This window comes from Felis catus, chromosome D2 (assembly GCF_018350175.1).
Source record: "Felis catus isolate Fca126 chromosome D2, F.catus_Fca126_mat1.0, whole genome shotgun sequence".
Classification (NCBI taxonomy): Eukaryota; Metazoa; Chordata; class Mammalia; order Carnivora; family Felidae; genus Felis; species Felis catus.
Window position 1 is genome coordinate 43,651,985 of NC_058378.1, and position 25,411 is coordinate 43,677,395.

The 25,411-nt window shown below is 39.3% G+C and overlaps 1 long non-coding RNA gene across 3 annotated transcripts in view; it reads right to left on the reverse strand.

Moving 5' to 3' along the window:
* Positions 1 to 25,411, reverse strand: part of LOC123380821 — a 48,688-nt gene that overhangs the window by 14,124 nt on the left and 9,153 nt on the right. For 2 of the 3 annotated variants that reach the window (XR_006587063.1, XR_006587061.1), the window contains exon 4: positions 1,369 to 1,471. This is a non-coding gene — a long non-coding RNA (uncharacterized LOC123380821). Of the gene's footprint in view, positions 412 to 1,368; positions 1,472 to 25,411 lie in introns of all 3 variants that reach the window. The other variant, XR_006587062.1, reaches the window with a different exon arrangement.

The following is a 25,411-nucleotide window of genomic DNA, read 5'->3' on the forward strand; positions in this document are numbered from 1 at the left end:
CTGTCATCTGACTCAGTCCTCACAATACCCTTCTCCGGGAAGCAGGAGAATATCCTATTTGACAGAAAGAAGCACTGCATGGCAAAGTCACCTGCCCGACATCCCGCAGCAGGTTCTCCTAAGTCCTGCCTCCAGGATCTGCCTTCCTCCAGTTGTAGGTTGAAGTGGGGTGGGGCAGAGGCGGGTCCTGTCCACCGGGTGGTCTTCCTCCATTGGCCACGTCCCTTCACCCTCCAATCCAATGGACAGCTGCGCTCGCTTATGGCCTCTCCTAAATACCTCTGTCACAATCTGCCCCACCGCTGCATCCCGGTGCAGACTGTTGGCTTCTCCCCCTTGCCCACAGTCTTGTTCATCTCCCCCTACTCCGCAGCTGCAGGCAGAACACAGCGAACTGACAGGATGCTTTTCCTAAAACACAAATATGAACATGTCACCTTGCTACCTAGATTTCTCCAATGGCTTCTGAGGACAGTGTCCAGGGTCTGGTCTGGTCTGGTCCGGTCCACAGAACTGCTACTGAGCTCTCAAGTGTTGCCATGTAACCCCCCTATGAATGCTCTTTGCCTGAGTGCTACTGAACTTTGACCTTTCCAAATGTACCTGCAAGTCTGTGAATCCCTGGGCCTTGCTGGTGCACTTGCCTTCAGAGCCTGGCAGTAACTGTAATGATTGTGATAATGATAATAACAACAGTTATGCTAATGAAGAGAACGATGGTGAGGATGATAAGCACATTTTGTGGATAGTTATAACCATCAGGGTTCTTTAACCCATGTATGTACTCGAAAGTCCCATAGCACAGCTTACACGGCAAATACAACCTCATTCTCATCGTCCAGGTCTCAGTTCAAGGGTTCCCTCCTCCAGAAGGCTTTCCATGACAATCTCCTCTAAAATCATCTACCTTCTTTCTTCTCACCCTCTCTTCTCACCCTTTCTTCTCACCCTGTCTGCATTTTGTCACAGCTTATTTATTCATCTGGAGGTAATGCCCTATCTCCAATCCTGCTGCCACTAACAGAGTGTGAGCTCCTCAGGAGCAAGGACAAGACATCAGGCTTGTTCACTCTGTGGCTCTGTGCTTAGAACATGCCCATGGTCGTGGGCGATGAATGACTCAGGACCATTTGGTTGATGAGGAGTCTGAGACTCAAAGAAAACTAACTCACCCAAGGTCAACCAGCTACTAAGGGGCAAAGCCAGAAGTTGATGCAGGGCTTTCTGACCCTAAAAACAGCTTCCAGGTTCGAGGTCACATGTTCTAGAAATTTTCTCTAGCATATCCAAGACTGTATGTTGCAGTACACATATGCACAAATATTCACATGCTTACTGGCCCCAGTAATTACCCACCTTGGCACTTACCCTGCTTTGTAACTGCCCATTCCTGTATCAGTAGACTCTAAGCCACTTGACATCAGGGAGTCTATATCATTTCCTGGAATATCTCAAGGTCTTGGCATGGTAACTGAAATAGAAAAGGTGCTACCTCTGTTGAATAAGGTTTAGAGGAAAGTAAACATCACAAAGTACTCTTTGGCTTAGCATTACTTTAGGTCAGAGCTACTTGAAGGGTGCAGTCTGGACCAGAACCATAAGCATCCCTGAGGACTTGTTAGGAATGCAGATTTTCAAGTCCTTCCAGACCCACTGAATTAGAAATGCTGGGGGCAAGGCCAGCCATCTCGGATTAAAAAGCCCTCCAGGTGATCCTGACACATGCTAAACTTCGAGAATGACTGCTTTAGACCCAGAACTGACACCACTAAGCAAATGTAACACAAATCAGGCTGAATCTCAAATCCCGCAGGCCATGGGATGCTGTGGTCTCAGGGCTGAAGGTGGGTAGGGTGCAATCACCCAGTGCTGCTGGCAGTCAGATCCCACTTTCCTGCCTCACTTGGCTCAGACACAGAGGCTCTCCCCTGTGTGGCGTCATGCTGGCCTCCTTCCGTAAGAACCTCATACCCTCTGGCAAGGGGCACTGAGCAAAGGAGACCTCCATGACCCCAACAGTCCCTCCCATCCTCTTCCACCCTCCTCCACACCATTTATGTCTAGGGCACATCATTCTGGTTTCCCTTGGCTGGGTCTATGACCTGACCTAATACTTTGCTCAGAATGAGAAGCCAGCCCTACTCTTTCAGAATCTGGCAAACGTCCTGCTTTGTTTCATTCATTTTGCTGCTTCCTACTAAGGTGCATTAATATCACCCTGCAGATCCCTGTTGCTGGGAACTACTGCCCTCTCCCTACAGCAGTCCAGATTGGAATGGCCCCCTAGAGATGACAAGGTTGGGCTAATAGCTAGTCCTGTCTGCATTGTGCCTGGCTACTCAAGTCCCTGACCCAAGCCCAGCATGGAAATCTTAGCCTGCCTATGAAACATGTTTGCACGGGGTGAACCCTTTCCCAACAAACGTAAGTGTTGCTCCAGCCCCACTCCCAGCCACAAGAAACTCACTACCTTCCAAAGTGCTCCATTTCATGTTCAAACAGCCCCGGCTGTTTGAATGTCCCCATACGACCGCTATCTATTTCTCTGTAACATCTGCCCACAATTCCCGTCTCTGCAGACCCATTTGACTTCCCTTCCCTACAACCTCTCCCTCCCCAAATTATTCACTGGTGGCTTCCAAGTTACCACCACGGCTCTAGAGATGCTTAGAGCATTATCTGCTTGGAGCCTCACGAAATCTGTATTTTATCTTTCATAACATGGAGAGAGAAACCGCACCAGTCATACAGGGCTATGGAGCCGGGCCTCGGTGTTTCTAGGTTAGGGGGGTAGATGCAGTGCTGATAAGAGATGGGGAAGGTTCTGCAAATATGTTGGTGACTGCCTGGAGCTTCCCAGAAGCTGAGCTCTGAGCAAATGAATGTTCCTACTTCAGAATAGATTTATTTTATTTTTAGAACATGCCCTGTGGAATCACAAGCTTGGAGGGACATAGAAAAGCACATGAACCTTCTTAAATCACTGCAGACATGTTATGGGGGCATGAGAGAGAAAGCTGCAAAGGGAGCGAAATGTCAAAGAGTAGGGGAATAAGAAAGGTGGAGCTATTCGCCTGGTACCAGGGCCTTTAAGTAGAATGTCTCTGCCCAGGTCAAGACCTCTAGTGCTACCCCTTCACCCATGTGTTTGAGCTCCTGCAGGATCCAGGCCTGTCTCCTCTCACCATACAGGATCTCAGTCACCTGAGTAGCACCATGGCACATCTGACCGGGCAATACATCAGCAAACTCCTGCCCCATCAGTTCATTAGGTTTGGAGACCGTCTTGGCTTCCAGGGGGGGGTTGAAGTGCAGTCCTCAGAAGATCTCTGGAATATCAGCATGAGTTAGGAAATCAGACAGATCTACACTAAAAATTTTTTAAGTTTATTTGTTTTGAGAGAGAGAGCAATTGGGGTAGGGGCAGAGAGAGTGGGGAGAGAGAGAATCCCAAGCAGGCTCTACACTATTAGAGCAGAGCCTGATGTGGGGCTGGAACTCACAAACTGTGAGATCATGACCTGAGCCAAAATCAAGAGTCAGATGCTCAACCAACTGAGCCACCCAGGCACCCCTAAACTAAATTTTTTTCCCACTCATTTCTCTAGGAAAAATTGGACAAATTACTTAACCTCCTTTAATCTCAAAATTTTCACCAGAATGTATATTGAAGACCTGTTTGGAAGATGAAAAGAAGTCATATTTGTAAGGTGATAGCAAATATTTTCATTAATACTACACGGTAGGATGGACATTTCCTGGTCTAACCCCTCTTGCCTATATCTATAAGTTTCTCCTTCGCTGTCTCCCAGAGTCAAATGCTTACTAGATCTCCAGTCATATGAGCAGGATTACAGTCCTGCTTCATTTTTTCCCACACCCACCTCCTGGTGGTTCATTTTCCCTACCTCCTACTGAATCCAGATTAAAACATCAAATGCCTGAGAGTTCATGTAGAACTTGGGGGCCCACTCTTGCTTAGGAACCCTAGATTGTACTTTACTCACCTGCAAATGGGCTGGGCTCACAATGACCCAATGTGATATTGAGAAGAGAAAGATGGAAAGTTTAAAGTAGCAAAAAGCCAGTGGTAAGGGAGTTAAAATGTTTTCCTGCTGTTAGGAATGCGCATGCTGTTAAATTTTAGGTCTCAGGAGGGAGGCATCATGCTACTTTACAGAAGAAAGGTGGGGAAAAACGGGTTCCCAAAACAATTTAGAATGTAACTGAACCTCTTGGGAAGTCAAAAACTGGAAAGAAGCTGAGATACACAGGAAGGCAAGGATGGTGTCCTTGTGGAGCACAGAGCTGAGATTCAAAATGAAGTATCCACTGAGAATCCAGGCTAGGGCTGTGGCCATAACATGGAAAGTATCCTTGGAGAAGGGAACAGAGCAGGGAATGGGCACTGTGCCTGAGCCTTGGAAAAAGAGGATCTTTGTGCATAATTGATTGGGCTCCAGGGCTGGAGAGGAATTCTTGTACACAGGGTTTCTCCCACGACTGCCTTTGTGAGTACTCACATTTCCCTTTCTACACTGCTATACACCTGTACCATGAAGTATGGGTCTTGACGTCTCCTCATGACTTAGCCTGATCTTTTCATCCTGCCAAGACTGCACCAGGCTGAGATGCCAATGTCCTAGGCACCGGCCTGCCTGGAAGGTGGGCGATGTGTAGCAGTCCAATTGGGTCAGAGGGGCTGAGTGTCCAGAATGACCACACCTGAAGTCAAGCCCCCACCACACACTCACTGAATGACTTTGCAGCAAGTTCTTAGCATCCACCAACCTCAGTTTCCTCATTTGTAAATGAGAAGGGGACCATACCTATGTTCATAACATTAGAGTAAACAAATAAACATCACATAACACAGTCTTACAAATAGTAGGATTATTAGATGCCTGTATCATCTGAATAGGAGTTTGGGAATAGGAGTATCAAAGTTCTCCTATTTTATATAGCTATGAATCATTTGTAAGGGCTCTTCTCATGAAAAGACATGGTGCTCAGCTCCATGGGCAATAAAAAGAAACAAAGCATGATTCACAAGCTCTAGAGATTTGTGAATGAGCAGGAGAGAGAAGAAAAATAATAGACAAGAAGTAAAGTGAGATCTATAGAAAGAAACCTGAACATGCTTTGCCATTGGAGAAGGACAGGGGACTCCATGTGCTGAGTGGCTACTCTGCCCCAGGCACTATGCTAGAAGCTTGCAAGCCTTATTTCGTGGACAACTACACTGTGGGGTAGGTCCATTACAGTCCCCATTAATAATTGCAAGAACTCAAGGCTCAGAAGAACCAAATGACTTTCCAAGAAGCCCCAAATGGCAGATGATGAGAGGGATTTTGCATTGCCTGCCTTTAAGTTCTATCCTTTCTGGAAAACCTCTTTGGCTCTCAGGAGACAGAAAGTAGAGAGGGAATATCTTTACATTGGTCTTCAGGGGGAAAAAAGAACTGTGCGATTACCTTTACATGGATAGTAGGGAAACTATAAGCAATTCTACAGAAGAGGGGTGGGAATCATGGGCATGTATCTCCTGAAATGATAACTGTGAGAACAGGAGTACAGCTTCTTTAGTCAGTACTGAGTGTGCATAATGTGGGGCATTCTGGCAAAGTAGCCTCATGTAGGATCTCTGATGGTTCAAATGAACCCGCGATGATTAACTAACTGGAAATTAGCCCACAAAATCTTCATGAGTAAATAGGCCACAGATCTTCCCAAATGGTGGCCTCAGAAAGCAGATCATAGATAAAAATAAAAATATAAAAAAAAATAATTAAAAAAAAAACAGAGAAACAACTTGCTTGGAAAACATGATGAATACAGCCATGTAGATAGAAGGTGGAAGGAGGGAACATCTACATAGCAGCTAAAGTGCATTGTGTTTGGTGCACATTGATTGGACTCTATATAAGAGAATATTGAGACATTTCACGATAGATCTATTGGAAGAAGGGTACTACCCAGAGCACTTGGTCTTGGTGCAATGAGGATATAATCCTGGAGCTGCCAGGGGTCACTATATCAAGAGAGCTGGCATGAAACAGAAGGCTACAGAGAGAAAAGCAGAGCCTAGAAGGGATGAAGGGATAGGAGGCTAGATCCTGATGAAACTCTGCTAGCCTCAATCCAGGTGCACCTGAAGTCAGGTCATCCCTGGATTCTGTGGTTGTGCAAACCATTGCATCTTCTCTTTGCTTTAGCTTACTTTGAGTTTGAATTATTTTTACTTGCAACCAAAAGATTCCTGCCTAATATGGAAATGAAGTCATGCTGGATCTCTGGCAACGAGGACAATGCAGGGCATACAGTAGATGCTCAAAGGTAATATTGGAATGGGTAAATAATAGACTTGATCCTCCCGAGCAATTACAAACAATGACTCAGAGACATGATGGTCATAGGGACAGAAATAGAAGTAAAACTCTCATCTCTTGGGTTCTAGTTCAGGACACCTTCCATTACTTTACATAGACCTTTACTAATTTGAGAAAAACTTTATGCCTCTTGTACATATGGACGGATGTTTCTTTTTTTATCTTTCTATGCTTCATGATTTAGAAAATCCTGCATGTACTTTGTCATCATAAAAGATCCACTCCTTCCCCTATACTCCTATTCCATTCTCAATCACAGTTTGACATGTATGTACCCTAATAGACCTTCTTGTATGCATTTATGTAAGGCTAACAAAGTATCAAGTGATAATAATCTTTGAATTAAAAATAACGTTTTAATTTGCTTCCAAATAACACAAGGAGTCATGAGAAGAGATGGTTGGTGGGGTTCAGATAAAATAGAATAGGCTGTGTTGATAATTGTTGAAGCAGCATTGTGGGTCACTCTGTTCTCTACAGTGCATATGTTTGAAAGATACAAAATGTGTGAAGATAAAAAACAATATTATATAAAATGAGTAATGTATACACTGTAAAGAAGTGAAGAAGGAAAGACATAATGAGAAAATATCAGCATTATATTCTTGCTACCCAGAGTTTACCAAGTGTATACTGGTATGTCCTTTCAAACCTTTATATATGCATACACACACACACACACACACACACACACACACACTGTTACTGTTTTGTCCTTTATTTAACCACTTTTTAAGTATACATTAAAAAATTATCTGGGACTTTTCTGTTATTGTTACTGCATTTATGTTATTATTTGGGAGGAGCTAACTTTACTTCTCCATGTAGCCATGCCAATATTTAATATTCTTTGCTTCAATAATGCCCATTCTATATTCAAATTTCTCCAACCATCTGTAATAATTCAGTATTTGTCTGCAAGCACCCAATATAGGACCAGGTATCATATCCAGTTTTTATGCCCTTAAAAACTCACAGGGAAGAAACCTAGCTTTATTGAGACATAATTTACATAGCATATAATCACCTATTTAGAATGTACAATTCAGTGTGTTTCAGTATATTCTTAGGATAGTGCAGCCATTATAATCTAATTTTAGAATATTTTATCATTCCCCAAATTAGCAGTCATATCCAATACCTCACCTGGCCCTCCCCAGCCCTAAGCTGCTCTCTGTCTCTATATATCTGCCTGTTCTGACGTTTGAAAAAATGAAACTGTATAATATGTGGCTTTTGTGTTTGACTTCTGTCATTTAGCATCATGTTGTCAAGGATTGCCCACATTGGAGGATGAGTCAGCACCTCGTTCCTTTCTATTGTCAAATAGTATCTCACTGTATGGATATAGCATCTTTTGTTTATTCATTCATCAGCTGATATTCACTGGATTGTTTCTACTTTATAGGTATTTATGGTTAATGCTATGAATATTTGTGTTCAAGTTTTTGTGTGGACTCGTGTTTTTTCTGGGATAGATACTTAGGAGTGGAATTGTTGGGAATATGAGAGCCTCATGTTTAGCATTTCAAGGAACTGCCAAACTGCATAATCTAAATAGGGGAATTATATCTCAGTAAAACTTAAAATGTTGAATATTTTTTCCTTCCAGGTTTGTCTTTAAATACTGTAGCCCAACTAGTAAGATTCCCTCCTTGGTTGCTTTCTGTATGTCTCAGACATTCAGTGAGTCCCCTCTACTCTGGCTGGGTGAGGGGGACTAAGAAGTTTCTTATCCCTGTGTGAATTCTGACAATGGCTCAGTTTACAAATCCTTGGTCATTCTTGGCCTGGCCTTGTGGGGAATTGCTCTCTGTATACACAGACAAGGATTCAAAGGGAAACCTATAAAAATGTCTGTTGCTTTTTCTCTCTGTGGCTTCTTCCTCTCTGATATCTGCTCTGGAATTCTAGCCGGCTGAGCTTCCATGAACTCTGGTCTCTGTCCTCACCTCAGTGAGACCACAGTTCTGCATTCCCACAAGAAAGCCATTCTTTGGAAAGTGGTTCAGAAATCTAGGGAGACTGTAGGCCTCACCTCATTTGTTTCTCTTCACTCAAAGATGACAGACTCTTCTTGTCCACATGAAACAATCCTTTCATATATTTTGTGCAATTTTCTATGTTCACCCAAGGAGAGTAAATCCCGTATTTACTCAATCTTGGTTAAATGCACTATTTTGCACCTCCCCAAATGGATTTCATGGACAATTTTCCTAACAGAACTAATTGTGAATTCTTTTGCCTCCACTTTGTAATTACAAATACGATTTCATAAAGTCACTAGAACTTGGATCATTATAGTTCATAACTCCTTTCCAAAGGACAAGGTTTGGGCTCATCTCTTCTCAGAAAATATTTTCAGAATTATTAGAGAAACAGTGGTTTCTACATTCCCCCAAGAAGAGCTTCTTTTTCCAATTCACGAGTGAACCACCTTTGGAGCTCTGGTGGGGAAAATGCTAGAGTTCAAGTTCAGGTAGGTCTCTGTGGATTTTCATCAGTAGGGTCTACACAGCATCACAAAGGTAATGAAGCTGACAGAGTAATGAGAAGGAAATGACTACCGAAACTGAGCTTCCCCTGCCACCCCACAGCAGAGGATAATTGGACAGTTCAATACCGCCTGTTTGCCAAAATACTTCTGTGGCTCATTTCTCATTATGGAAAGTAGCCCTGTGGGGGCATGTCACTGTGTTTGGGTGACAGGGGTCTATGCGGGAAAGCACGGCTCAGCGTGTTTGCTGCTGGGCTTGGCAGGCAGTGAGTGACAGGAGGTGTTGGGAGGGTTCCCCGTTCTAAGGCTCTCTTCAACCCCACACACTCTGTTCAAGCCTAAATAAAGACATTACCGGAAACGTTCTTCTGCTACTCTGGGCTCAGTCCCTTCCTCCCTCCCTCTCTCCCTTCCCTGCATTCATCAAATATCTATTATCCCAATTAAGAAGACAGTTGAGGTACTTCACAATGCTTCAAAGAGCACCCTGTGCAGAGATAAAGAAGCTTGCAGCAAATAATTGAAACATACTGAGCCAACTATAATGGAGGTGTATTCAAGGGGGCAGAGAGGTGGAAGTGAATCGGATTTGCAGGGAATGCACCAGAGCCGGGCATTAAACCACCTGTAGAAATGCACTAGGTGGGTGAGTTAGGAACGGATTCTCCTTTGAAAACACGCAGGACCTCAAGTTATACCGTGAATTCTAAAAGTTGCAAAACTACAATGAGATATTACCTCACACTTGCCAGTATGGCTAAAGTTAACAACACAAGAAACAATGGGCGTTGATGAGGATGCTGAGAAAGGGGAACCCTCTTACACTGTTAGTGGGAAGGAAACTGCTATAGCCACTGTGGAAGACAGTATGGATGTGCTTCAGAAAGTTAAAAATAGGACTATCCTATAACCCAGCAATTGCACTGCTGGGTATTTACCCAAAGAATTAAAAAATGCTGATCCGAAGGGGTACATGCACCCCAATGTTTATAGCAGCATTATCGACAATAGCCAATTTCTGAAAACAGCCCAAATGTCCAATAGCTAAATAAAGAAGATGTGGTGCACGCACACACACACACAAACACAAACACACACACAATGGAATATTACTTAGCCATAGAAAGAATGAAATCTTGCCATTTGCAACAACATAGATGGAACTAGAGAGTATAATGCTAAACAAAATAAGTCAGTCAAAGACAAATAGCATATGATTTCATTCATGTGTGGAATTTAAGAATCAAAACAAATGACCATAGGGGAAAATAAGAGAGAGACAAGCCAAGAAATAGACTCTTAACTACAGAGAACAAAACGGTGGTTACCAGAGAGGAGGTGGGCTGGGGCCAGTTGAACACGTGGTGGGGACTCAGGAGGGCACTTGCTGTGATGAGCACCAGGGGTTGTATGGAAGTGTCAAATCACTAAACATTACACCTGAAAGCAATATTACACTACATGTTAACTAACAGGAATTTAAATAAAAACTTTTTTAAAAATTGCAAGTAGTTATATAATGCTAGAAAGAAAACTAAAGGAGGTATGGAAATGGGAGGTGGGGGGAATGCGGAGGTGGGGGTAGGCTGAGTGAGGGTTAAGGGGAGGCTTCCCTAACTTACACAGGTATTTGGACTCTGTTCTCCATGGTTTTCCTCAGACTTCTGTGATGTGAACCACAACAAGAAATAGGTGTTACATCAGGATCTACTAGACATACATAGAATTGAAACAAAAGTTTCATGAAACACTTTTTAACCTCATTAAGTACCTAAATTCCTATTAATTCCACTTCATTCTATTTCGTGTTTTAGATACTGGTTAGGATTTTATCCCAGTGTCTGCTTTCAGGAGACCCAATCTGTGACAGTGGGTATTCTTGTCTTGCTCTAGATCACAAAGAGCTTTCAACATCTCACCACTGAATGTAATATTTGTTATGAGTTTTTTAGATTTACTTGTCGGATGAAGGAAGGCCTATTCATATTTTAGTAAGAGTCCTAACACAAATGTTGGGTTCCATGAAACATTATTGAGTTGTTTATGTTTTTTCTCTATTAATTTATTAATGGCTACATTAAATTGCTTGACTTTTCTAATGGTAAAAAAAAAAAAAACCCTTGTGTGCACGGGATAAACTTAATTCAGGCTTTGATGTATTATCCGTCTTGCATATTTCTGGATCTGCTTTGCTCCCATTTGTTAAGAACTTCTAAAAATTTACAAATAGGAGAATTCACTCTAGTTGGTGTATTGTTCTATGAGTACTGATAAATATATAGAGTCGGGTAGCCACCACCACAAGTCATAATCGGCAGTGTTTAAATTTCTCATCATCTCATAAATGTCACTTTAAAAAGTTTCTTTGAATTGGCATTCGAATAAGTTCCATATGTTAAAATTTGGTTGTATGTCTCTGAAGACTCTTGTTAGACCTCAAGTTCTGTTCCATCTTTCTCCATCCACTTTGCAATGTACTTGTTGAAGAGACTGGATCATTTTGTCCCGTGGAGCTTCCCAGAGGCCACATGTTGCCGAGTACAGCCCTGTGGTTGTTTTTTAACATCTGCCATTTAACATACAATATGCTGTTCAACATGTTGTCCTCTCTTTGGTATTTTTTCCTAAATTGAAACTGGAGGCTTGATCAGATTTGGGATTGATCTGGGTGACTAGTTTCCACATAGATTTGTTTTCCCCATAAGGATATATGGGAAGTTTACTTGCAACTTTTTGTAATGTTAGCAGTAGCTAATGACCACTGCTTTGTACAACAATTCATTATGTGTTACACAGCGATAATGTTCCAATTCTTTCATTTCTTCTTTTTTCATTTGCTAGAATACTTCTATAAAGAGAAACTTTGCTTCATCTACTTTTTTTGTGACCTAGTAGTGTGGGAAGACATGATAAAACGCTGAATTCTTTCCTTTTATTTTCAAGTTTCCAATGGTAACCAAGGTTATTTTTTTCGTTCAGTATCATATTGCACTCTATAGTTTTATACATATTTCATGTGCTTAAATTCATAGCAGAAATTAATTTTAGTGATTCTCAAATTGCAACATTTTAGGCCAATAAAGATTTACTTGAGTTGACTTCACATTTGTTTAGACGTAGCATTACTCGTCTTGATGGGGTTCTTATTATCCAGTATAACAAGATATTCCAAGATCACCTTGTATACTTCTTGCCCCTGACTTGGAATCAGTCATTCTGAAAGGAGTTCTGCTTCTTTTGATGAGAAATGGCATTTCAAGACTACAGTGTGTGAACCATGTGTTCCTTGCTACTGGTGTACTATGATATGTTTTTGAGGCATTTTCAGGGAGCAATGCTAGAAAGTAGGTGTCCATATATGTATGTGTATATTTATATATATATATATATGTGTGTATGTATATACATGTGTGTATGTGTGTAAATCTACCTCTGTCTAGAGCTATCTATCGATCTATCTATAGTTACCTAGCTAGCTATTTTCTATCAGACATTTTAGTTTGGATCCCAGGACTCCAAGGCACAGGAATAATAGAATATCATATATTTACTCATTTGATGAAACCCCAAGAATACATACCCAACAGTCTCAAAAGCAAACAAATAACAAATAACAGCACTATCACCAACAATATGCTTACTTGATATGGTATTTTTTTTATTGCTGTCCCACTAAGGCATGAACAGCCCAGTGATTAAGGTTTTAGAATAAGTTTCACTCTGAGTGATTAGTCACCAAAGGACAGGCATTTAGAATCATTTGTTCAATATCACTTTTCAAGTTTTCAAGGATTGATTCCAAAATCAATGTTTGTTCCTCCTATCATATTCCTATTTCACCCCCCAACTAAAGTGAAGTACACACACATACATACACCACACACTTCTCATTTTTCTTTAGAAAAGTGGTAGCAAGTTATACCCTTTTCTATTTATATATTTTAAGACAATATGATACTCTTATACTCTTGGGGGTGCCTGGCTGGCTCAGTCAGTGCAGTGTGTGACTCCTGATCTCAGGGTTGTGAGTTCAAGCCCCACGTTGGTTGTAGAGATTAGTTAAAAATAAAATCTTAAAAAAAAAGTTACTCTTAAGAACTCTCCAAATTAAAATATAGAGATATTCCTGGCTACTTTTCATGACTATTTAGTACTCCACTGTGGAGTATCATGCTATCTCCTATTTGGAGACTGATGGCCACCTGAATTGTTTCAACTCTGATATTTCAAATATTCCCACAAAGAGTGCCTAGAGCACGTTTTATTTATTTATTTATTTATTTATTTATTTATTTATTTACATCCAAGTTAGTTAGCATATAGTGCAATAATGATTTAAGGAGTAGTTTCCAGTGATTCATCCCATATGTATAACACCAAGCCAGAGCACATTTTCATATTTTTGCCTGTGAATTTTTTGGCATTAACTCCTAAAAGTGTAAATGTGGGGTCGAAGGGTAAATGAATACATAAATTTCCTAGAAATTATTGCCTTTGCCTACAGGTGTTTATCAATCTGCATTTTCACCAGGGATACATGAGAATGACCAATTTGCCCCACAGCTGTGGCAGCGAAACCTGTTGCCAAACATGTATTATGCCGTCCATATACTAGGTGAGAAATGGTACCTTATTACAATGTTAACTTTCATCTTTCTTATTGTGAGTGGATATAAGCATATTTTCAAATGGTTCTGTTATATACATTTTCTTTTCAATAAACTTAATGTTCACATTGTTAATCCACTACTCGTAGAGATGTTCTCATTTTTTTTCTCTATTTTTATAAGCCCTTTATATATTAGAAATATTGAGCTTTGATGATACAGATTGCAAATACTTTTCCAATTTGGCAAATTTCTTTTTATTTTGTTTGGCTTTCTTTTTTGTAACTATGCAGTGTTTATTCCTGTGGTACTACATTTATCTATCATTTCACTTATGACCTCTAGATTTTGAGTAATAGAAAAGTTGTTCACGGTACCAGATGACAAAGACACTCCCCCCAAATACTATTCTATTGTATTTTCAAACTTTTGAAATAATAGATCCACAAAAAGATTGCATGATTAATCAAAAAGGTCCCATGTGCCCTTCACCTAGATTCCCCTAATGGCAGCATCTTACTTATTATAGTACAATATCCAAGTAATGAAATTAACCTGAGTACATTCCACATCCTATTCAGATTTCATCAGGCTTATATGCATTCATTTGTGTGCATGTAATTGTATGCAATTTATCACAGGTATAGATTTGTAAACCACCAACACCTCAAATACCGCCTCAAATTATTTCATTGCCTCAAACACTCTATGGAAACTTCTTCAGTCACACCCATCCCCTTCCCCCAACACTTTGTCCCTAACTGCTGATAACCACAGTTCCATTTTTTATCTCTACAATACTGTCATTTCAAGAATGCTATACAAGCCAAGTCCTACCATATATGACATTTTGAGATTGACATTTTCATTCAGCATATTGCCCTTGAGATCCATCCAAGCTGTTACCTGTATCAATAGTTTGTCCCTGCTTTATTGCTGAGTAGTATTCCACAGTTTGGATGTAATGTAGTTAAAGTGTTCACCCATTGGAGAACAACTGACTTGTCAATATTTGGCTATTATAAATAAAGCTGCTATGATGTTTCACGTAAAGGTTGTGTGGACATAAATTTTCTCCAAGGTATAAATGTACAGAAATATGATTGCTGAGTTGTACAGTAAATTTATATTTAGTGGCTTTTTTTAAAATAAACTTTACTAGTTTTCTGATTCTGCTTTAGCAAATTACCACAAATTTAGTGGCAAACACCTCAAATCTCACGTCTTACTGTTCTGGAGGCCAGAGGTCCAAAATGTTTCTCACTGGACTCATATCAAGCGAGTGGCAGCACTGTGTTTCTTTCTGAAGGCTCTAGAGGGAATCCATTTCCTCCCCTTATCTGGCTTCTAGAGTCTGCCTGTATTCCTTAGCTCATGGCTCCATTTCTCAATCTTCAAAGGCAAAAATGCACATCCCTCCAACTCTTATTTTGCCCTCAATCTTTGTCTCTGAATGAAGCTGGGAAGAGCGCCTGGTGGCTCTTGATTTCGGCTCGGATCATGATCTCACAGTGTGTGAGTTCGAGCCCCATGTCAGGCTCTCTGTTGTCAAAGAGGACCTTGCTTTGGCTCCTCTGTCCCCCTCTGTTTCTGCCCCTCCCCCACTCACACATGTGTGTGTGTGTGCTCTCTCTCTCTCTCTCTCTCAAAAATGAATAAATATTTAAAAAAAGAAAGCTGGGAAAATTCTCTGCTTTTAAGGGCTTCAGTGATCAGATTGGGCCCATCCAGATTATCCAGGATAATTCCCTTCTCAAAGTCCTTAACCTTAATTACAAAGCCTTTTCGCTAAGTAATGGTACATATTCACAGATTTAGGAATCAGGAAGTGAGCATCTTTGGGTACTATTATTCTGCCTACATAGAAAGTGTTAAACTATTTTCCAGAGTGGCTCTGTCATTTTATAGTCACAATAGCAATTTCTATACATCCTCATCAGCATTTGATACTGTCACTCTTTTTCCCCAATTGTTGTGATACATAGTAATATCTCATGATTTTAATCTGCATTTGCTTCATTAAGTTGAACATCTCTTCATGTGCTGAGTTGCCATCCATATGTCCTCTTTAGTGAAACATTTCTTCATGTGTTTTCTAATTATTGAGTTATTTTTGGCTCAGTTGTAAACAGAACTTTATATATAGTTTACATAATCTAAATATGAGTCCTTTGTGATGTGTATAATTTGCAAACATTTTCTTCTGGTCTGTAGCTTGCCTTCTCACTCCCTTAACAGGCTCTTTTGCAGAGCAAAAGCTTTAATTTTGATGAAGACTGTTTTATCAGTATTTTCTCTTAGGACCATGCTTTGGGTATCACATCTAAGACACCTTCATCTGGCCATGATTTCCTCCTATGTTTTCTTCTAAAGGATTTTGTGTGGGTACATACTTAAGGATGTGATCCATTTTGAGTTAATATATATATATGTGTGTATATATATATTTATATATATATTTATACATATAAAGTATATAAAGTACACGAGGTTCGTTTTCTTTGTCCATGAATGTCCAATTTTTCCAGTACCATTTGTTGAGAGGATATCTTTCATCAACGGAATTGTTGCTCCTTCATCAAAAATCAGACATACTTGTATGAGACCATCTTTCAGATCTCTATTCTGTTTGTTCATCTCTGTATCTACTCCTCTGACAAGACCACACTGCCTTGATTATTGTGGATATATAGTAATGATTAAGATCAGGGGGGCCGATTCCTCCCAGTTTATTCTTTTTCAAAAGGACCAATGAGTGGATTCCAGCCTTATCAGATATTTACACATACCCGAAATGTTCTATGCTTAAAATAGTGATGTATCGGCAGACATACTATTAGAACTTAATAGAAAATCTGTAAGTAGACCTTACTGAATATTGAATTTAGGACACAATACCAAAAAAACATCTCGTATCAATAGAAAAGACAGACATTTAAATTAGTGGTTTTGGAGTAGCTGGCAAAAAATAAAGTTTGGTGATACCCTGTATGTGCAGGTTTTCAAATGGAATTCCACATTTTAATGAAATCATGAAAGTATCAGAAGGAAATATGGATAAATCTTTCTATAACCTGTGAGCTGGGAAATCTTTTAAATCTATTTTTCAAATTCCAGAATCAACAAATAGAAATAAAGATAGATAACTTGGATTATATTAAAAACTGACAAAAAATACTATATTCAAAGTAGAAGGGAAAATTACATGCTGAGGGGAAAAAAAGACTAGTATTAGTGAGACAAACAAATTCTGGATTTCCTTTTTTAAAATTTTCATTTTTTTTTTTTTTTTAGAAAGAGAGAGAGAGAGCATGCACATGTGCACAAGCAGGGGAGGAACAGAGGGAAAGGGAGGGAGAGAATCTTAAGCAGGCTCCACACTCAGCGTGGGGCTCAATCTCACCAACTCATGACCAGGAGACCATGACCTGAGCTGAAATCAAGAGTCAGATGCTTAACTGAGCTACCCAGGTGTGCCTAAATTCTGGATTTTCTTAACATACAGCTTTCATAGGGAAGAAGGAAGTCAACAACTTCATGGAAAAGGAGGCTAAAAAATTTACAGAAAAAGAAATGAAAAGGACTAGTAAACCAATGAAAAGATGTTCAAATTTGTTTATACAATAAGAGAAATGTAAATTAAAATTATAATGATATATTATTCCTCATCCATCAGAATCACAAAAATCCCAAAGTTTGCCAATATAGTGCATGATGAAACTGTGTACTCTTGTATATTGCTGGTGGAAATGCAAAAGTGTACAATGTCTTTGGAGAGGAATTTGGCAATGCCTAGGAAAATTACATATTCACAGTTACCCTTGGACCCAGCAATTCATCCTCTAGAGTCTCTCTCGAAAATGCACATTACAGTGATTGCAAATTCCTCAAAATATCATTTATCTTATCACTGCTTTGAAATGTTCATAGTTTTAAAGACTCACCATTTGATCTTGTTATTGAATGTTTAAATTAAAAAGCAAGTATACTATCATATCACTAATTAGTTTTTTGAAAATATTTCGATACCCTTCTTTCAATGTTATTCGAAATTCAAAATAAAATAAGTATGGCTCTTAGGGGTGCAGCTATCATAACCTCATAAGATCCTTCCCTCCCTCAACACACATAATATATACACACACACATTTTGAAAATTTTTTAGACTGACTGCCAAGTGAATATGTATCATCATGGGGTAAGAGAAGGCATGGCTTGGGCTAAATGTCAAGGAAAACTACTGGCACCAGTTAGCTGAGAACTATGGATAAAATTAAATCATAAGGTATTTGAGCAACCTTCATACAACCTTTCTGAAATGGAGAGCAAAGAAAATCCACCCTCCTGTTACAGGAAAAGACAGTATTTTGGTCTGAATTATTGAGCTTGACTATTGACCAAATTCAATTGAATAATTCTTACTCTGACTAGTTCTATGTTGGCCTAAGCTTTAGGTTGGGGTATGAAATGTTAGCACTGCTTAATGTACTGATGAGTGAAATGTGCATAGCCTGGACTGGAATTGGGCAAGTAAGGCACCTAGGGTGCAAAATTTGAGAGGCATTTGTTTAGAGGAGAGTGTAGGTACAGGGCCTGCCCTAAAAGTGACTGCTCCCCAGGTTTTTGTGCCCTGAGCACCTTACGCACCTCATCTTAATTTGAGCTGTGAAACTGGTGCCTATGGATACAAAGGGTTTGGTTAGTTCATGTGACAGAACTCGAGTTAGTGATAACTTTCTATAACCTGTGAGCTGGGAAATCTTTTAAATCTATTATTCAAATTCCAGAAGCAACAAATAGAAATAAAGATAGATAACTTGGATTATATTAAAAACTGACCCAAAAATGCTATATTCAAAGTAGAAGGGAAAATTACATGCTGAGGGAAAAAAAGACTAGTATTAGTAAGACATATTTGCATGTTATTCGACAGAGCTTGAACTAATACAGATTCTCTAATGCAGATCTGGAATCTTCCCTCTTATATTAGGCTGCCTTCACCCTTGGCACTGCTTCAGGAAAATTCTCTCAAGACAGAGTGGTCAGTGCTTTAGCCTGGATGAGACCTTGAGCCCCAATTTGGTCATGACATGATGACCAATCAGAGCCCAGTAAGACCTCATCCACAACAAGATAATTACACTGTTCAAACGGAAAAGTGTTTACCAGGTGAATTAACAAGGAAACAAGGAAAATGTTAATCCTTCATAACGGAGACCAAGAAACTTTCTTTAAGTGCTAACGAAATTATTATGAATAGAGCTATTATAAGCAAATAGTGACTTTGCTAATTTCCAAGTCCCTACCCCCATCTAATGATTAAAACATAGAAAATCAAGGAAAGAAGTAGTTTTACCTTTTAAGACTTGTTAAGGATTTGAAAGAAATAGCTCTGGATTTTTTTTCCAGAATACTCTAAAACTTAGGGTTTTCAATAAAACAAACAAAAAATAGACCTGGTAGTCCTCATTTACCCAAGAGAAACAAAAACTTATGTTCTCAAATATTATAATCATCTGCTTTTCCTAATCACAAAATGCCCTTCAAGGGGTGAATGGATAAATAAATTATGGTACATCAATACAATGGCATACTACAAAGAAATTAACTTAGATGGATCTCAAATGCATTGTCCTGAATGAAGAATGACTGACCCAGAAGACTATTTACTATGATCCACTAACATAGGATGTTTTGGAAAAGGCAAAACTATAGGGGGAGAAAACAGACAGTGGCTGCTAGGGCTGGGGTTTGGAGGAGGGGTTGAGAAAAAAGAGATAAGGGGAATTTTTTGAAATGACAGAACTGTTTTGTATCTTGTTTGTCATGGTGGTTCTTAACTACATGTATTTGTCAAAAATAATAGAATTATACACTAGCAAGAATAAATTTTACTGGAAAATATTTTAATAACTTTTTCAGCATAATTTGTCTCTTTGTATTTCTAACTATTTCATTACATGCATCTAAAAAATTATTCAGAGAAGAGATCCATAAGCTTTATCAGACTGTTGAAGGGGTTTGTGAGAAAAACAAAAAAAAATATCAAGAACCTCTCGAGTATGGGGTGCTACTCTTGGCTTTTGCCTTGTATCTTGTCAATGCCAAGTGTCAACCAAAACCTCTACTCATCTCTCAGCTGTTTGTCATGCATGCTCAGAGAGGAGACAGGATGACAGTGTGTGTGTGTGTGTGTGTGTGTGTGTGTGTGTCACAGAGGACTCTCTTTCATCCCTATCATGTTGTGTCCCTGACTCAACACTACCCTTGTCTCCTGTGTCCCCTTAGAGCTTCGCCCAGTGGTTGTCTCCCTCTTGATTCCTGGGGAGATGTCCGTGGGCAGACCTTCCTGCTCTACATTTTGTGCTCCTGTTTTCAGCCTGTGACTTGGTCCAGTAATCTTCAGCATCTTGTTTATTCCCTGATGCTCTTAAGACAAAGATTTCTGAATTTTTCTACCTTTTTTATTTGTTGCTAGTGAAACTATTAATTTGAAACATCCAGTCTGACATTGCATAACCATGCTTTAATGGTGTTTCAGTTATCTGGTATTTTACTTTAGTTACTGCATGCTAACTTATCTGACTCGTTTTAAGAGCAAATCTATGTCATTATAAGTGAATGGACACCAATGATAGAGAATGATTGATTCCCTCCATGATTGATTAAATCTCATATTTGCTGGGAGCGCCTGGGTGGCGCAGTCGGTTAAGCGTCCGACTTCAACCAGGTCACGGTCTCGCGGTCCGTGAGTTCGAGCCCCGCGTCGGGCTCTGGGCTGATGGCTCAGAGCCTGGAGCCTGTTTCCGATTCTGTGTCTCCCTCTCTCTCTGCCCCTCCCCCGTTCATGCTCTGTCTCTCTCTGTCCCCAAAATAAATAAACGTTGAAAAAAAAAATCTCATATTTGCTGATCCAGTTCTAAATACTTATCCAACTGCATTTCTAGTTGATGCTTCAGTCCTGACTAGATACCATGACCCATCAGAATAAAAATCATTTAATGAATTATAGATAAAATTTTGAGATTAGGCTTTTATATTTTAAGCATTATTTCTATGTTGGTTCCCAGTTCTATTCATCTATGAGGTTCTTGATTACACTTCCAATCCAGTTAGGAAAGAAGTAAGAGTAATTCTATGCCTCAAAACGTCTCTTCTGAGCTCTAGAAATATGTTTTCATGGTGTACAGTGAGGTTGGGAGATTGGGGGGGAATCCTTTATCCATGCATTCCTAAGACAGTATCATGACAGTGAAGTAAAAGGCAATTTTTAACATCTATGGTGTTATGTTGGGACCATAATGAGGTAAAAGAAACCAGGGAAAAAGAAACCAAGAAGTTATGAGCCAGAGCCTAGATCCAACCAGGAACCTTGAGGAGATAGATTTTCAATCACATTTTGGAGATCTTTCTAGAAGCTACAGTTATCCAAAGATAAAACTGTCTCTGCTGCAGATGGTTCTGATCTCTTCACCATCACAATGGTCAGCCCAGGCTGCACAGCTGTTCCCAGAGAGGTTGGAAAGGCCAGTTAGAGTCACATGGCACATTGGGCTGTGGCTACAAGGGACCTCTCCAACTCCAAGAATCAGTGAGTCTCCCAACCCCAAGAATCTGGGAGGCTTGACTTTTTCTAGTTGTGTTGTTTAATGCAATCTAATTATATATTAGTTGATAATCAGACTTTATCTATCCCCTTTAAAGTTCAGACAGTAGAGTTACTCGTACTACTTAGTTCTTGGTACAGCATTTCCTCTGGTCTATGCCAAGCTGTCCTCTTATTTATTAATTCAATGGTTTATTTATTCCCTCTTATTTCTACATAATCTGTTCCCATTGCCTTCTCTCACATTAGGCAAAATTCTAATATATTTAATATATATCTTCCTGTTTATATGCAAAACTGTATCCTCATAAAATACTTATTCATTTTGCAAAATGCATACTGTTGTTTTACATGCACTCATTTTCAATTTACACTAATGATATTATGTAATATAATCTCATTCTGTTTCTAACTTTTTTATTAAGCACTCATTCTTCACTATCCATCCATTTTGCTATATTTGGTTCATTGCTTCCAACTACAGTATAGCCCTCCATGGTGTGAACTGCACCATATTTGACCAACCCACTCGCTACCTCCAAAAATAAAATGAACACAGCCTTATCTATGTCCTCTTTTGGACTTGGAAATAAAGACTTTGGCATGTGTATTAGTCAAGGTTCTCTTGAAAACAGAACCAATAGAGTGTGTGTGTGTGTGTGTGTGTGTGTGTGTAGAAATTTATTACAAGGAATTGGCTCACATGATTATGGAGGCTGGTAAGTCCCAAGATCTGCAGGGTGAGTCACAAACTAGAGATTCAGGAGACCTAATGCTGTAGTTCCAGACTTGAAAGGATCAGGATCAAGACCCAGGAAGAAGTGATGTGTTTCAGTTCTAGTCTGAAGGCAAAAAAAAAAGCTGATATCCCAGTTGCAAGGCTGTCAGATAGGAAAAAATTCTCTCGTACTCAGGGAAAGAGCAATTTCCACCCCCACCCCCTGACTTTAGGCCTTCAACTGATTGGACGAGGCCCACCCACACATGGAGGGTAATCTGCTTTACTCAGTCTATCAATTTAAATGTTAATCTCATCCAAAAACACCCTCACAAATACACTCAGAATAACATTTGACCAAATATCTAGGCATCCCATAACCTGGTCAAGTTAACACATAGAATTAATTATCACAGCATGTTAAAACCAGAAGTGTAAATGCTGAATCAGGAAGTATGTGTACCCTTATTTTGACCACATACTGTCTGTTGCTCTCCTGATTGGTATACTTAGTCGTCTCCTATTCACAGTGAATCAGGGTTTACTCCCAGGGTTCTTAATCCCTGCTAACATTTAGCATCATCAAGCTTTCTAAGTCTGCCAGTCTACAAGGTTTAAAGAGATACCTCGAAGTTCAAAGAGATATCTCTGTTGTTTTAATTTGCATTTTTCATATTACTAATGAGTCGAAGCAGCTTGTCACGCACATGCTATCTGGTTTCCTCTCCCTAATTGTGGTTTTAATGTATTTAAATTTCTAATGTCTCTAAGTGATTGCCCCATTTCATTTGTTATTTATTTGTATTTTCTAATTTTTCTTGTTCAGTCTTGCCTGAGGTCTATTTTGTTAATCTTTTCAAAAAACAAATGTTGGTCTTTTTTAATCTTCTCTGTTGTTTTTGCATTTTATTTCCAAATACTCTCCACTTCTAATAGTTCTCCTTTTTTACCCTCTTTGATGAAAGTGATGATGGTTTGTTCTATATAAGATCCCCCTAAAAACACAGCAAGGGGCCTGGCACATAGTATATATACAATATAAGATGGTCAGATGACTGAATTAATGACAAACTGTATTATCTTTGAGGTATAGCAGTTCATTCTGTTTTCTAAATTGAGTTTTCTGCAGCAAAATACGGGTGTAAGGACGTAGGTATGGCCAAAGGGGAGAAAGAGGACAAACAGCTTATATTGAATGTGCCTCTCTAAGGTTTGATTACATCCACTGAATGCAAACAGGCTTAGGAATATGGGGAGTGAGGATGGCAATTCTCTCTTCCAAAAATAATACCAAAGGACCAGCATACACTGGGCTTTTTCAAGACTATTTTTTAGAGAAGTTTTAGATTCACAGCAAAATTGAGGGGGAGGTATAGAGATTTCTTGCAAACCTCTGCTGCACATATGCACAACCTCCCCTATAGCGACATCTTCTACCAGAGTAATATATTTGTTACAATTGTTAAGCCTACGTTGACACATTATTACCGCCCCCAAGTTCATACTTTACACTACAGTTCATTCTTGGTGTACATTTTATGGGTTTGGACAAAAGCATAATGATATGGATTATATCATTGTGGATTCACACAGGAGAGTTTCACTGCCCTAAAAATCCTCTGTACTCTGTATATTCATCCCCCTCTCCCTCCAACTCCTGGTCACCACTGATCTTTTCAATGTCTCCAAAGTGTGCCTTTTCCAAGATGCCATATATTTGGAATCATATTGTATATGCCCTTTCAGATTGGCTTTTCACTTAGAAATATGCATTTAAGATTCCTACATACTTTTCCTGGCTTCATAGTTCATTTCCTTTTAACACTGAATAATATTCCATTGTCTGGTTGTACCAGCTTATTTATCCATTTAGGTACTGAAGGACACCTTGGTTGCCTCTAAGTTTCAGCAGCTACGAATAAGGCAGCTATGCACAACCACGTGCAGGTTTTTGTGTGGACATACATTTTCATCTCCTTAGGGTAAATACCAAAGAGCACACTGGCTGGATGATATAGAAAGAGTGTGTTTAGTTTTGTAAAAAACAAGCGAACTGTCCTCCAAACTGGCTGCACCATTTTGCATTTCACTCTAGCAATGAATGGGACTTCCTCGCTGACACTTGCTCCACATGCTCACCAGCATTTGATGTCAGTGTTTTGGAGTTTGCTCCTTCTAACAGGTGTGCAGTGTCTTGTTGTTTCAATTTGCATTTCCCTGATGACAGATGATGTGGACCCTATTCTAATATGCTTATTTACTGTCTGTACATCACTGTTGCTGAGGTGTTTGTTGAGGTCTCTGGTCCATTTTTTAATTATGATGTTTGATTTCTTATTCTGGAGCTTTAAATGTTAGTTATTTATTTTGGATAGCAGTTCTTTATCAGATGTGTCATTTGAAAATATTTTTTCCCCACCTTTGGCTTATCTTTTCATTCCCTTTACATCGCCTTTCACAGAACAGAGTTTTTCATTTTAATGAAGTCTGGTTTATCGATTATTTATTTACTAGATCATGTCTTTGGTGTTGTATCAAAAAAGTCATCCCCATACCCAAGGTTATATAGGTTTTCTCTTTGTTGTCTTCTGTGAGTTTTACACTTTTGTGTTTTACATTTAGATCTGTGACCCTATTTTATTTTATTTTATTTTATTTTATTTTTTTAGTGAAGGATATAAAGTCTGTGTCTGGACTCATTTTTTTGCATGTGGATATTTAGTTGTTCCAACACTGCTTGTTGAAAAGACTATGTTTGCTCCATTTTATTGTCTGCTCTTTTGTCAATGATCTGTTGATTACATTTATGTGGGACTATTTCTGGGTGCTCTATTCTGCTCTATCGGCTTATTTGTCTATGCTTTTGCCAGTACTACACTGCCTAGATTATTATAGTTGTAGAGTAAGTCTCAAGTTAGGTAGTATCAGTCCCCCAACTTTGCTACTCTCTTTCAATATGGTGTTGGCTATTCTGTGTCATTTGCCCTTTCATATAAATTGTAGAAGCATTTTGTCAACATCCACAAAATAACTTGCTGGGATTATGATTGGGATCACACTGACTCTATAGATCAAGTTGGAAAGACCGGACATATTGACAATATTGAGTCTTCTTATTACGAACATGAAATATCTCTCCACTGATTTAGTTCTTTTATTGTATTCATCAGAGTTTTGTGGTTTTCCTCAAACCTTAAGTTAGGTTTATACTTAAGTATTTCATTTTGGGGAGTGCAAATGTAAATATTATTGTATTTTTATATTTATTTTTTATTTGAAAGAGAGAGAGAGACAGTGTGTGTGTGTGTGTGTGTGTGTGTGTGTGTGTGACTGGTGGGGGGGTGGTGAGGGGCAGGGGGAAAGAGAGAGAGAGAGAGAGAGAGAGAGAGAGAGAGAGAGAATCTTAAACAGGTACCAGGCTCAGTACTGATCCCAACACAGGGCTTGTTCCCATGATCCTGAAATCATGACCTGAACCAAAATCAAGGGTCAAATGCTCAACTGACTGAGACACCAAGGAACCCCAATATTATTATATTTTTATCTCCAAATTCCACTTCTTCATATCTAGAAAGGTGATTGACTTTTATACGT